The sequence below is a fragment of the Mesocricetus auratus genome, unplaced genomic scaffold (assembly GCF_017639785.1).
Source record: "Mesocricetus auratus isolate SY011 unplaced genomic scaffold, BCM_Maur_2.0 Super-Scaffold_100046, whole genome shotgun sequence".
Lineage (NCBI taxonomy): Eukaryota > Metazoa > Chordata > Mammalia > Rodentia > Cricetidae > Mesocricetus > Mesocricetus auratus.
In genome coordinates, this window is record NW_024429223.1 from 4,845,714 (window position 1) to 4,860,683 (window position 14,970).

The 14,970-nt window shown below is 51.6% G+C and overlaps 1 long non-coding RNA gene across 2 annotated transcripts; it reads left to right on the top strand.

Moving 5' to 3' along the window:
- Positions 1-457: 457 nt before the first annotated feature.
- Positions 458-12,305, top strand: LOC121136009. Of its 2 annotated transcripts, none has more exons than XR_005873131.1 (4): positions 458-623; positions 5,846-5,992; positions 7,195-7,303; positions 11,954-12,305. It is a non-coding gene; the product is annotated as an uncharacterized LOC121136009 (long non-coding RNA). The 2 variants fall into 2 exon arrangements; XR_005873132.1 differs by having other exon boundaries at positions 458-547.
- Positions 12,306-14,970: the final 2,665 nt, after the last annotated feature.

Here is a 14,970-nt window from a genome sequence, read left to right on the forward strand (position 1 = left end):
TCAGACATCTACAATTGCCTATCTCCGGTTTAATCCGGGGCCTTGGCAAGTCTGGGCTGGCTTCCTCGTTGTCACTGCTCACAAGCATGCTTGTAGAGGCAGCTGGAGTCGGTGACATCCCAATGGGGGAAATAACCGTGCAATGGAGCAAGCCACCTTTTGGAGCCTATGGGGCCCGAGAGACTGCTGTGTCGCAACAAGTTTTTGAGATTTTGGAAGGGAAACCACGGTAGTGGTGCCAGTTCTTAGGATCATAAATAATCATAATGAACAGGACTGCTGTATATTTATGTTGGTTTGTTTTCAGACACTTCTCATTTTATTTTGAATTTTTTCATATTGTGTTGACTTGAAACACTTCTGTCTGTAGCGTGGCATGCTCCGCGGAACACTGGAGAGCAGCGCCATTCTGGATCTGTCCCCCCCCCCCCCGAAACACACAACGGCTGGGCGGGGGCAACTTCTAACTGCCTTTAGGGCCCACGAGTGGCCGTGTGAGTCTCCTGGAAACCGCTGGCCATTGGGGATGGATCCGTCAGTGGAGGCTGTGAGTTCTTTCCGTGGGACCAGTGATATCTTCCTGACTTTGGGTATCTCCAATGTTGTTCCCAGGAAGGGCACAGGTATCGATTTCCAGTTTCCATTGTGGTTAAACGTGGATGGCATGAGTTTGTGGAGGATAGTGGCTGTGTCTGCAGACGTGCATACAAACAGACAGTGAGTCACCGTGTTTTAAGAGTCAGGATGGAGAACAATGGCTCTCATGCTGGCATTGAACAAGAGGCTAGCTGTAGCCTAGGCCCTGCATGCTCAATAAGCTGTCACCTACACGTTGATCCTGGTAGAGGTAGGGGGAGGCGGGCTCACGAAACACTCAGGACGTATAATGCGATCCTAGGAAAATGCCAAGGTTGGACTTCATCTACAGGGTCTAACTATTTTTAAAAAGTTTTCGGGGCTGGTGAGCTGACTCCTTCCAGAAAATGCCTGCCACGGAAGCATGAGGACCCCAAGTTTTATCTCCAGAATGCACCCATAAAACTAAAGAAGCCAGGTACGATGCCATGCCTTTTGTGGCCTTGGTGCTGGGCGGGCAGAGTCAGGAGGATTCCCGGGTGTGAGCTAGCCTACCCTAGTTGGTGTGTCCCCATGCCCCAGTCAGGGACTTGTTTCATTAAAACTACGACAAGGTAGACTGAGGGGCAATACCTAAGACTCTCTGGCACCAATACACACACACACCCACACACACACACACACACACACACACACACACACTTTATATGTTTTTATAAAGCTGGGCATCCTACCCTGGGCCTTGCTCATGCTAAGCAAGCACTCCAGCACTGAGCAGCAGTGCCCTACCCAGCAAGGGCCGTCTAGTAACTTTTTCAGAGGACAGGCATTGCTCACACAGCAAATGACCTGTCGTGGATCTGCTGAGATCTCTCTGTGAACTCACAACAGTCTCTCTGCCTAAATTCCCACCTCCGCTCCTCCAAGGAATGCTCCCCCTTGGCGGGTGCCAACCTCTTGCTTCCTCTCTCAGAGGTGCAGAGAAAGCCCACTCCCAGGGCTCTGTGTGCAGCTTTGTACAGAGCAAATCAAAGAAAGCAAAAGCTTGTTTCTTCCTTCTGTCTCACCCTGGCTTTCTTTGGGTTGTGATTAAGGGGGGAATTTTTTTTAACATATGCCTAATGGGGAAGCAATGTCCCTAGTTAAATTATCTGCCTGTCTTGGGTGGCAGTTTTGCTGGGAAATGAACTTTCAGAGTCACACCGGTTTACATCAAAGCCCTAGGCCAGGTTGGCAGGAGCCAAGTCCAAGATCATGGTTAGGGTCTCCCTTCCTGTGATTACCAGGACCTTTCACCCAGAAGCATTTTGTTTTGTTTTTCTTTAATTATTCTTTTTTTTAAGCCTGCATCCCTTGGTCAGTGGGGCCCCCTAAGCCGTGAACTCCGTGGATAATGAGGTGTCTGACTCGTGATGATTTGTCACCTCTGGGTAGCCGAGCTCGGGTGCGAGGTTCTGCTTTGGTGTTGTCCCCCCCCCCCAGAAGTGAGGAGGCAGCTTCCAAGTGTAGGGTACCACCTGCAGTTACCATAGAAACTCCTGGTCCAGGGGAGAGGAAGAGGGAATCAATGTGATGGCTGCAGTCCATGGTGGGTCCTTGTGTTTAAAGAGCTCCAGCAGAGGACTGCCTTGCTGAACCCCCAAAACCGACACGACGGGGTTTAGCTCACTGTAGCTGGTACTTAAAACAAATATGACCCCACTTTACCTTTGAGGATGCTGGTGCTTTGTGGGCTTGCTGGTGTCCCAGGATAGCTCAAGTTCAGACTAGGAGCCCATTCATGCTTCTCTGTGAGCGTGTGTCTCTTCACCTTCAGGTGGCTTCTCTGTGAGCGTGAGTCTCTTCACCTTTGTGAGCCTGAGTCTCTTCACCTTCAGGTGGCTTCTTCATCTTCAGGCGGCTTCTCTGTGAGCGTGAGTCTCTTAAACTTCAGGCGGCTTCTCTGTGAGCTTGAGTCTCTTCACCTTTGTGAGCCTGAGTCTCTTCACCTTCAGGTGGTTTCTCTGTGAGCTTGAGTCTCTTAAACTTCAGGCGGCTTCTCTGTGAGCATGTGTCTCTCCACCTTTGTGAGCCTGAGTCTATTCGCCTTCAGGTGGCTTCTCTGTGACTATGTGCCTCTTCATCTTCAGGTGGCACCAGACACACTCTCATTTTCCATGGAAGGCTGGCAAGAGTTCTTGCCAGGCTCCAGGCTGACTCAGTAAGTCCTCCCACTTGGGTGGGTCCTGTGTCCTGAGAAAAGGCAGAAAACGGCCCATCTTGTGGAGAAAAGGGTTTGTTCGTTCGTGGTGATAGTCCAGTGGGGGGGGGGGGAAGAATTTTTGTGTATTTTGGTCTATATCAATTTCTTTATATCTCTTTTCTTGCTCTTTCAATGATTCTCTGAGATAGGTCAAGTTTTAGGGATCCGGTTAGCAGACGGAGAAATGGAGGCTGGAAAAGTGAAACATCTTTCCCAAACTCACATAACCGGTGGGGCAGGGGTTGAACCCAGGCTATGCTTGGTAGCTTGCTTTCTGTTGGCGGGATGAAACGCTGACCACAGCATGGGAGGGAAGGCTTTATTTGGCTTACGGTTCCAGGTCATAGCCTTGAGAAATCGAGGCTGGGGAACTAAGCAAGATCTTGGAGGCCGCCGGCTTGCTAATCCACATGGCCTTGCCTCTGACCAAGGGATTCGCATCACAGCCAAAGACACACACACACACACACACACACACACACACACACACACACACACACACACACACACCAGGAACCGTGGAGGGTATTGATTGCTATCTACCTAGCTGGTTTTCAGGCCAACTTATACTCAGCTAAGTTTTCTCGTACAGTTGAGGGCCACTTACTTAGGGACGGTGCCACTCACAATGGGCTTGGTCTTCCTACATCAGTTAACAGTGGAAGACACTGGACATGCCCGCCGGCCAGTCTGTTTTTAGGCAATTCCTCAGTTGAGGGTCTCCGTCCAGATGATTTTAGGCTGAGGTAACCAGGATGAAGTGTAACTCCAAGGCTGTCGCCATTTGCCTACACATGTCATGACAAAGGACTTCATCCCTACGGGGGGTTGGGGGGTGGGCGCGGGGTCTCACGTGTATCTTGCTGATGTTCGGCTCGGAGAACTGACCAAGGTCTGGTCTTGAGTAAGTCGCAACTCCCTCCTTGGGTCTCGGTTGGTTTCCTTATCTATCAAACAGAGGCTTGGACTGAGGGAACCTTCAAGATCCTCTCGGGTCAAGAGTGTACTCCTAAAATAAGGCTTGGAGCCTGCGGTGGCTTCAGTAAGAGTGGCCCCCATAGGCTCATGCATTTGATGCTTAGTCACCCGGAAGTGGGACTCACTGAAGGGCTTAGGAGGATTGGGTGGTATGGTCTTTTTGGAGGAAGTGTGTCACTAGTGGTGTGGGTTTTGAGGTTTCAAAAGTCCAAGTCAGGCTCAGGCTCAGGCTGTCTCTCTGTCTCTGTCTCTGTCTCTGTCTCTCTCTGTCGATTCCCTATGGATCAGGATGTAGCTGTTAACTATGTCTCCAGTACCACGCCTTCCATGCCTGCCGCAATGCTCGCCACCATGGTGATAATGGACTGAGCTTCCGAAACTGTAATCAAGCCCCCAATTAAATGTTTTCTTTTGTAAATGCTGTGGTCATGGTGTCTCTTCACAGCAATAGAACAGCAGCTAGGACAGAACCCCAGGGAATCTTTGCTGAGGCCATCCAAGACTGGTCAACACCGAGGCATACTCTGATGGCTCACACTGTTGCAGATGGCCTCAGATACCACATTTCTTCACTGACATTGAGCTGTTAGGAGATCAAACTATCAGGTCCGTGCTGTGGGTGCTGGGGGTCAGGTGGCTTGCGGTAGGCAGTGATGAACCTTGGTTTTCTGTGGCTGTTCTCTCCCCGGTCCATGGCAACCTTAACCTCAGGGTGCCTGAGGTGAGGCGGGTCTCTTGAGGGCCTGGGAGATCACTGAGGGGCAGATGACTCCACTCATCTGATGGAGAGCTTTGCCTCCCTGGACGTGGAGCACCAAAGGCTGGGCTTGTGGGCAACAAGGTCACCATTGTCTTAGCTACTGTTCTGTTGCTGACACTAGGTATCACAACCAAGGCAGCTTGAGGTGCCTTCACCTTTGCACGTCTCAGCGCTTGTTGAGAGAAAAGTCCTTTGTTTTAGCGCTGCTCCTATGTACTCTGCCCTCAACCTTCACTCCGCTTGCCTCCGTAGCTGAAAGACACTGCTTTAGAAGAACAGCGGGTGGGAGCATCCTGTTCTGATTTCACTGACTGAAAACATCCCTGTGCACGCTGCAAACGTGCCTAGTTCTTGTCGTTGTCTGTGTAAAATCAGGGTTGCCCTGGGGATGCAGAGTGTAGATCTGGGAGGGGAACTTGACGGACATGTGTGCAACCTCCGAGGAGGTACTACACGGTGCGGAGTCACACGCCTCTCTCCTCCTCTGTTTACCCCATTCGCTGTAAAAAAGCCACACCTCTTTCAACAAAGCCACACCTCCTCCAACAAGGCCACACCTCCTCCAAGAAAGCCACACCTCTTTCAACAAAGCCACACCTCCTTCAACAAAGCCACACCTCCTCCAACAAGGCCACACCTCTTTCAACAAAGCCACACCTCCTCCAACAAGGCCACGCCTCATTCAACAAAGCCACGCCTCCTGCAACAATGCCACGCCTCTTTCAACAAAGCCACACCTCCTCCAACAAGGCCACACCTCCTCCAACAAGCCCACACCTCCTCCAACAGAGCCAGGCCTCCGCCAAGAAAAACCACACCTCTTCCAAAGAAGCCACACCTCTTCCAACAAAATCATACCTCTTCCAACAAGGCCACACCTTCCTCCACAGAACCACACCTCTTCCAACAATGCCGCACCTCCTACAACAAAGCCACACCTCTTCCAACCAGGCTACTCTTTCTCCAACAAGGCCACACCTCCTGTGTTAGTCAGGCTTCTCTAGATTAGCAGGATTTACAGAATGAATCTTTCTCTATTTACGGAAAGATTTATTAGGATGGCTTACTGACTGTGGCCCAGCTAACACTACAACGACTGGCTGTGAGCAGAAGGTTCAAGGACCCATTAATTGCTCTGTGGGTGAGGCTGGATGTCTCAGCTGGTCTTCGGTAGAGGCTGGAGTCCTGGAAAAGTAGCCTGTAATACCAGCGAAGGAATGGACATGCTACCAAGGCGAGAGGGGCAATCGGGCAAAGCAAAAGCTTCCTTCTCCCATGTCCTCATGCAGGCTTCCAGCAGAGGGAGTCGCCCAGGTTAGATCTGCGCTAAAGACCCGGATTACAAATGTGTCTTCACCCAGCTCAGAAGCTCTCTATTAAAGGCATGTCTTCCTGTCTCAGAGATGGGGATTACAACGGGATCTTCCCACTTCAAAGTAAGCAAAAATCCTCACAGCTGTGCCCTCCATAGCGGGCTGCCTCGGGTGGACAACTTCGGCTGGTTTGGCCGCTGGTGAACCCCATAGGGCCCCAGAGAAAACAGTTGGTACCCCCCTTCCAAGCTGACATACTGTTTTGGGGGTCCTGTGTCTGCCAGCACTCCTACCCACAGCACCTGCACCCCGCCCAGCTGTGGCATTTATCAGCGATGCTTCTTCCCGTTTTTCCCTCTCCTCCTCCTCCTCTTTCTTCTTCTCGTTTTCCTCTTCCCCTTTCTCTTCTTCTTCTTCTTCTTCTTCTTCTTCTTCTTCTTCTTCTTCTTCTTCTTCTTCTTCTTCTTCTTCTTCTTCTTCTTCTTCTTCTTCTTCCTCTCATTTTATCGAGATGGGTATAAGCATGAAAGCTTTCCTAGGGCCAGCTTTCACCCTGATTCATCCTTTGTGTTGTGTGTTGGGTTTACAGGTGTGCACTACCCGTAAATGCCTTGGCAGGGGTGGGGTGGGGGGGTTGGGGGGTGGGTAGGGTGGGGGTGAATGGGTGGGTGGTGGGCGTGCCATTCTTTTGAGGCTCTTAGGATCACTAGTGTCACTTGCTCCCTTCACCAAACCACACTCACCCGTGCAACTCCCTCCAAATAACTTTTCTTTCTTGCCCCTCCCCTCCCTCCCCCTCCCAAAGCCACTCCCCCACCCCCGGGGTAGATATCTGCTACCACCCTTGAGGTCGGAATAAGGGAAGGAAGGAGGTTCCCAGTAGTTCACAAGAGAAACTAAAATGCTAGTTTGGCTTCTCTGCTGATGTAATAAGCCACTCTGGCCAAAGGCAGCTTGGGGAGGAAAGGGGCCATTTGCCTTAGAGGTCCATCATAGAGGGGGGTCAGGACGGGACCTGAAGCAGAGGCCATGGAGGAGTGCAGCTCACTCTCCACGGCTCACCCATCCTGCTTCCTTATACCACCCAGCCCCACCCTCCCACGTCAATCATTAATCAAGAAAACAGCCCGCAGACTTGCCCACAAACCAGGCTGACGGAGGCATCTTCTCAGCTGAAGATCTCTTTCTCCGGGTGACTGCGGCGTTTGCTTGTCAAGTTGGCAGACTCTCCCGTGCGATGAACTTGAGTCACAGGGACAGCTTGGCGTAAGAGCTGGGACTCCAACCCAAGTCTTCAGACTTCCTATTTGGTGTTTCACCCTCAGCCTTCTCATGGAAGGGTTCAACTCACCAGAAGAGTTTTGGTTGCCGGCGGCAGGAAGGCTTTCTCAAACAGCCCAGCAGAGAGACTCAAATCAGGCCCAAGATTTGCAGGTAGGGTTTCTTGTTGTTACCACTGCTGTGGCCAGCAGCCACCGTCGCTTTGGGTTTCCAACAGGAACCTATCAGTGTTGAAAGAGTATTAGTGGCATTGAGACATGTGGGGAGATGGCCGTGTGTCCTTTTGACCACCCTGAGATGACAATGTAAAATAATTAGCAAAAACTGAAGGATCTGTGTGGGGTAACATGCATGGGACTAACGTATTTTTTAATCTGAGTGTTTTTATTACCTGGGGAAGTGAAGACTAATCTATATTCTGTGTTCTGGCATCCTGAGAGTTTCATGGAAAGGCACACCCAGCCCCATCTCAGCCTAATTTTGCTTGATGCAGGAAACTCACAGGTTGGCGGTGGGTATGGGATGCTTTCCTGGAAGGGCACTTGAAAGATAAATAGGGGACAGTTTATCTTCTTCACTCCATCTTACCTCAAATTACCCATTCAGGAACAGTGCTTAACTGGGACATATTCCTGCAACTTCTCTCTCTCTCTTCTGTCTGTCTGTCTGACATCGTTGGATGTCAGGGGGAATCAGCCCACCCCCCAGAAGGAAGTCAGGTGTGGTGACTATGCCTACAGAGGTTTTAAATCACTGGACTCAAAGCTGAGGTCACAGGAGGCCCAGACTTTGGACTGGCTGCGTGTCCTTGGAGTTGCAGTGAATCCTAATTATTGGCTCCAACTGGCACTCAAAGCACTTAGGGACCTCAGCAAGGAAGGGTTAGCAGTTATTCTTGGTAGCTGACATGGGTGCCTGACTTACGGAGGTGTCGTCCTGGGAGAACTCAGGGAGTGATTGGTGATAGTGGTGACAAGTCATTCTCTGGTCTCCACACTGCTGCTAACCGCACCCCCCCCCCAAGCCTTTCCCCCCATTGGAGTCTTTAGTTTCCCTGCTCTAGGTTGGGTAGAGGTACATCTATGCCTGTCCTGTTCTCTTGCGGATGGGGCTTCCCAAGCACTGTGAAGACAGAAGGAACTTACCTGAGCCATCTCTCTGCAAGGGGGCATTTGTTAGTAGCAACCTGACATGAACTCACATTCATCAAAGTTATGAGACTGATGCAGAAACCCAGAAGCCCAGCATGTTATTTAATAGGGAGAGGGAAGGCAGGAGAGCTAGGCTTCTTACACTGGCATAGAACGGCCTCTCCAGCTACTCCAAGTCTTTGTAACACCCCATGTCCTTGCAGTGTGGCTGAAATGGACAAGCCCATCTTTCCAAAACGACGCTTTCCTCCAGGCATGGCCAGGAGAATAGCAGATTCATTTATGCGCACCTCTGACTTTGTACAAGCCTGATAAACTAAAAGCTGGGGAAAATTAACCCTACTGGCTTCCTCTACCATGCTGGACCTGGCGAGACTTCATGTCTCACGCGTAAGAAGAAATAAAAGAAAGAAAGATGAGGGGGTGGCTTGTCTGTGAGGACAGGCTTATTTTGCTGTACACCCGAGAAGGTTCTCAGTAGAGACAGTGAGAGACGGAACTTCTTTCCTGGCTAGGCTTTGCATCAGGACCGGTAGGAGGTCTAGTTCTGCCAGGCGGTGCTAACGGTTAATAGGGTGTTCAGGGAGGGCCCTACTAGCGTTGATTTCCAGAACTGACTTGGGTAGTGGTGGAGAAACTACTAGATATGAGGAAGAGGGCCATTCAAGCCGGAATGCTGCAGTTCGCAGGAGTGGAGGGGCAGGGAGCTGGGATTGGGCGGTGGGGGGGAAGGGGGGAAGGGGGAGGGGGGAAGGGGGATCACCACTCTTGTAGATATCTCTGGAAACAAGAGGCAGAGAAAGGAGGTAGGAGAGGCAGTGTATGCCCGTGCTCCTACCACTCAGGAGACGGAGGCAGGAGGACTGCTGTTAGTTGCAGGCCAGCCCAGGATGCAGCATGAGATCCTGTCTCCAAACAACAACCCTAAATCCAAACCAAGATGAAGTCTAGCAGAAGGGAAGAGAAAGAAGGAAGGGAAGCTTCTTTATTTCTGTATTCTCCCCTGCGTTGCTTTGTCTCTCTTTTAAGGGAATCCTGAAGTAGACTTTGAAGCTGGAAGTATCAAATACGCTTCAGGGGGTCCACATCTGGCGAGCCACAGGATGCTGGGCAGCCCGGCAGCCAGCAGGCAGGGGGGCGTGGAAGAGAGAGGACGTTGAGGGCTGTGCACAGGTTGAATGAGGCGTGGCATTGTTGGAGGAGGTGTGGCCTTGATGGAAGAGGCGTGGCTTTGTTGAAAGAGGTGTGGCCATCATTGTCCTTTGCGTCCTTCCGAGGAGTACAGTCACCATTATCATGACAGAGTCTCATGCAACATGGGTCTCGAGGAAAAGTGGGGTGCTCCACCCAGGACCTCCCTCGGGAGACGGGGGGATTCTTTCTCCGAATCTTCCTTTGGTTTTCAGGGGTTCTTGGCAAGGCTGCAAAGGTCTCAAGTCATGCCTGCTTGGGCGGTGCTGGGCCAGGTATGGACTTCATGAGATGCCCACAAACATCTGTTTGCAGAGCAACGGTGGGTGGGGTAGGAGTGCTGGCTGGTTAGTGCTGCCCTCTCTCGTGGGGGCGGGGGCCCAGGGCTGGCTCTGAGCATGTGCGGCTGGAGGCACCATCCAGCTCCTTGGAGCCCTCCGCTGTGTTACCCGATGGGCAGCTGCCAATCCTATCAATGAACCGAGCCCAGACTCTCCAGTGGATGCCAGTGGGGGCCCTTTGTAGTGAACGGTGTATTTCAGAGAAGATCAACAAGGAACCAGGAACTGAAGGGGACTGGCCTGTCTGTCTCCAGCAATCAGGAACAGTTCTCTGCCGCAAGGGAGGGCCGAGGAGTGTGTTTATTCCTGGGCCCAGGGAAAACGGTTCAAGCGTAGTTTCCCACACATTGACTACCTGGCCAATCCAGACATCCGCTGCGGAGGTCAAAGGGTGCGGCGCCCACGCCACAAGCAACTCTGAGGTATCAGGAAAAGAAAGACCAGATGTCCAGCTGTTTGTACTAAGAGGTGTCTTTATTTTGCAAGTGCTAAGAGGTCTCTCTCTTGTAGGTGGTAGCAGTCTTATATATAGTCTTACAACAAAGTAGAAAAACCCCAGGTGGAAGAGAGCGTGCTTTCCTCCTGCTAGATGTTGATGTCAGTGGGGTAATGCAGGAGCAGTAAGCCAGGACTAGAAAACAGGATGCACCTGTGGCTATTAGCTGACAAACAACTCAGAGACCCTGTGGGGGCTAGTCCCCAACAAAAGGGCTCACTGTTGTCTGTTCTGGTCTGCTGTGGTTTGAACCTGAGCTGTCCCTCACAGGCCAAGGAGGAGTCTCTCTTCTTAATTAGCAGCGGCGCTGCTTGGGGGAAATCATAGAGCGCACCTGGAAGGAGAGGCTCACCGGGAGCAGGTCTTTAAGGTGGTGCCCACTTTTAGGGTCTGCCTGGTTCCCCGTTTTCTGGCCCTCCGAGATGTGAGAAGCTGTAGCTGTCACAGATGGAGACCCCACGCCTCTCTGTTGTGACGGGCTCCTGGAGCTGTGCACCAAAGTGAAGCCTTTGTCCCTTAAGTCGCTTCCATGAGGAGAAGTCTTGTCTTAGCCAGGAGGGAAGTGATTAATACAGCCCGTAGACACGGCTTGGTGTTCAAGGTCACTTGCTGTTGTTCCTGTACACATTACTTTTATTTTATGTGTATGTGCGTCTGCTGTAGTGTATACACACCTCTTGTGTGCAGTGCCCAGGGAGGCCAGAAGAGGGCACTAGAGACCCCGGAACTGGAATCACAGAGAGTTGTGAGCCTCGTTGTGGGTACTGGGCGCTGAATCTAGGTCCTTCGCAAGAGGTAAAAGTGTTCTTAGCCACTGAGCCGTCTCTCCAGCCCCAGCTCCTTCTGTTGTGGCAGAAGATTTGGGTTCAGTTTCCAGCACCCACATTGGACAGTTTACAGCTGGGTTCAGAGAATCCAATACCTTCTTCTCGTCTCAGCGGGCACCTTCAAACACATGTTTCGCATGCGTTGGCACACACACGTATACACATAAGATAAAGAAAAATAAACAATTCTTAGAGAGGGAGAGAGAGAGAGAGAGAGAGAGAGAGAGAGAGAGAGAGAGAGAGAGAAATAACCAATACACACCTGCTAGCTGTGTGGCCTCAGGACAATTACTTTGCTTCACCGTACCTTAGTTTCTTTAATCAGCGAAATGGGTTGATGGTAGAACCTGTACCTGAACTTGCTACAGAGTTTGGGTGAGGTCTAATATTATCAAATCAGTTAAGAAGTGGTTGAGATACCAGATGTGCTGTAGGAGGGGTTGGCTGCCAACTCTCCTGCTCTGCAGAAAACTTGTCCAAAATGTGCCAGGCAAACTTTTTAGTGCTTGCTAGAAGGAAGCTTCTGTGTTACATGAAATTGCTCTCTCTCTCTCTCTCTCTCTCTCTCTCTCTCTCTCTCTCTCTCTCTCTCTCTGTGTGTGTGTGTGTGTGCGTGTGTCCTTCTCTCTCTCTCTCTCTCTCTCTCTCTCTCTCTTTCTCTCTCTGTCTCTCTCTGAAACTCTCTCTCCCCCCTCTCTGTCTCCCCCCTCTCTCTGTCTCTCTCTGAAACTCTCTCTCCCTGTCTCTCTCTCTCCCTCTCTCTCTCTCTCTCTGAAACCATCTTTCCCAGAGGCCAGGAGGAGAAACCTGAGGGATTTGAAAGAACGCACCCTTTACATGCCAAAGCAGGACCCAGAAGGACATAAACAGCCCCCCACCACCACACCACATGTCGTCTGGGAGGCAAGTGTTTCTTCTTTTGTTATTTTCTAGAAGAAATGGGCCAAGCTAGAAAGATGCTTTGGAGGGCTAGCATGGGGCCAGGACGTAGGTAGCCTCAGGCTGCCTTACTGCGTGTCACATGATATTGCGACATCTCTGAGTGCTCTGCGGAGATTGACATCATGTCCCTAGAGTGGCAGCCAGTGTGTCTCTTTCCTAGAGCGGGGAGGGCGGTCTCCAGTGCCATGCTGTACTCGGGGACTTTAAAGGGCACTCTACCCCCATCCTGACTTCCTGTCACACTCCACTTCCTGTGCAGGTAGGACAATGGATGGGGTAAGCTCAGCCAGGCAAGGTTGGTCCCTGGGCCTTAAATCCCACCCACTGAGCCGCCTCTGGCGTACCCCGGGAGGGTCACGGCTGACTCTAGCCAGAACTGTCCTTGACTGCCACAGGCTTCTGCTGACCGGGCATCCTGGACTGCACTTCCAGTCACTAGGGTCACCATCTAAGCCAAGGTTGAGAGGAATGGCTGTGGCCGGTGGGTGCAGGTGTGGTTCTGGCCCGGTTGTATCTTCTAACACATCTGGAGTCTTTTCAGCATCCCTATGTGGTCCAAGCCTTTCCCTTACAGCAACACACACACACACACACACACACACACACACACACACACACACACACACGCTGCATATGCTGGTCACTCCAGACTCTTACAGTTTCTTCCCGCAAGGGCACGGTCAGCTGCATGGGTCCTGAAGCCCGCCTCTGCCTCTGAGGAGGGGAGCTGGAGAGCACAGGAATCATCTGAGTGTCTGCAGACAGGGCCATCAGCCCTCATTTGCACTGCATCAAATTTGCGGGTTGCAAGATGGAATTCGCAATTGCTTTTCAGCAATGTTCAAATTAGCACTTCTTAGCATATTAATGAACTATGTGTTTTTTTCTCTTTTTTTTTCATTATGTGACCAATTTTAATGTAAATAGCAGTCTCCACGCAAAGATTAGGTCAGTGTTATATGGGAGGAAAACTTCCAAGTTTCCCTTGGGCGGCTCAAATTCTGGCCCGCCGGTGGACGGGCAGGCTCTAGCTCAGGGCCGCTGTCCACCGTGAGTGGCGTCTTGGGACAGCTCGGTCCGGCAGGTGCTCAGTCTGGGAGTAGGGCCTGAAGCTTCTTGTCTCAGGGATTTGGGATGCCCATAGGGAGGTTCTCAGCCATGTGTCTGAGCCCAGGGCTCAGCCACTGAGGCAGGAGGATGAGGATGGTACCCAGTGTGCTCAACAATGTATCAGTTTTGTGTCTCTGTGACCAAAATACATGACTGTGACAGCTTTAAAGGAGCAAGGATGTAGTTTGACTCACACACAGCTTTGGAGATTCACCCTATGGTCCCATGACCTCGCACATGGCCGGGGATCTTCTTCACTTCATGGCTGACAGGAGACAGAGAGATGGAAAGCTGGAAGAAGCTGGGTTACATGTGTGAAGTCCCACACCTGTGTGTGACTATGTACATGAATGCAGGTACATGTGTGAATACCACACCTGTGTGTGACTATGCATGTGTGTGCGGGTACATGTGTGAAGTCCCGCACCTGTGTGTGACTATGCATGTGTGTGCGGGTACATGTGTGAAGTCCCGCACCTGTGTGTGACTATGCATGTGTGTGTGCGGGTACATGTGTGAAGTCCCGCACCTGTGTGTGACTATGCATGTGTGTGCGGGTACATGTGTGTAGTCCCGCACCTGTGTGTGACTATGCATGTGTGTGCGGGTACATGTGTGAAGTCCCGCACCTGTGTGTGACTATGCATGTGTGTGCGGGTACATGTGTGAAGTCCCGCACCTGTGTGTGACTATGCATGTGTGTGTGCGGGTACATGTGTGAAGTCCCGCACCTGTGTGTGACTATGCATGTGTGTGTGCGGGTACATGTGTGAAGTCCCGCACCTGTGTGTGACTATGCATGTGTGTGTGCGGGTACATGTGTGAAGTCCCGCACCTGTGTGTGACTATGCATGTGTGTGTGCGGGTACATGTGTGAAGTCCCGCACCTGTGTGTGACTATGCATGTGTGTGCGGGTACATGTGTGAAGTCCCGCACCTGTGTGTGACTATGCATGTGTGTGCGGGTACATGTGTGAAGTCCCGCACCTGTGTGTGACTATGCATGTGTGTGCGGGTACATGTGTGAAGTCCCGCACCTGTGTGTGACTATGCATGTGTGTGTGCGGGTACATGTGTGAAGTCCCGCACCTGTGTGTGACTATGCATGTGTGTGTGCGGGTACATGTGTGAAGTCCCGCACCTGTGTGTGACTATGCATGTGTGTGTGGGTACCCATGTGCGTCAGAGGTTGACACACATCATTGCTTGACTGTGTGCTTTGAGACCGAGTTTCTTCCTGAACCTAGGACGCACTGGTCAGGTTAAGGCGGCTGGCCAGTGAGCTGCAGGAATCCTCCTGTCTCCAATCTCCCAGCACTGAGAGTAAAGGCATGCACCACCACACTTGGGGGATGAATCTAAACTCAGGTTCTCACACTTGCACAGCAAACGCTGAGCCATCTTTCCAAGCCCCACGAGTCACAACGGAGTTGGTCAAAGTACTTACTGGACTACTCCAGGACGAACTGGAAGTTTCTTTCTTCCAGGCATCTTATAGTTGTTGGTGGTGAGCAGTCGAGTCATGGGGCCTGATGTGATGCTAAACCCAGGGCAGAGACTGCAGGCACGGCTTCACACTGTCTCTGCCCTTCTGCGGAGGCAGGGTGCAGAGAAATGGAGGTCTTGAGGTCATGGCCCGATGAGACACTGGAGCCAGAGAAGCTGGCCTGCACAGTCTCCAACTGACTGCACCTGGCTGGCTGGAGACAGTGGCATGGGCTCTCTGGAAGAGGTGGTGACCTTGTGCATTTGAGACACACAC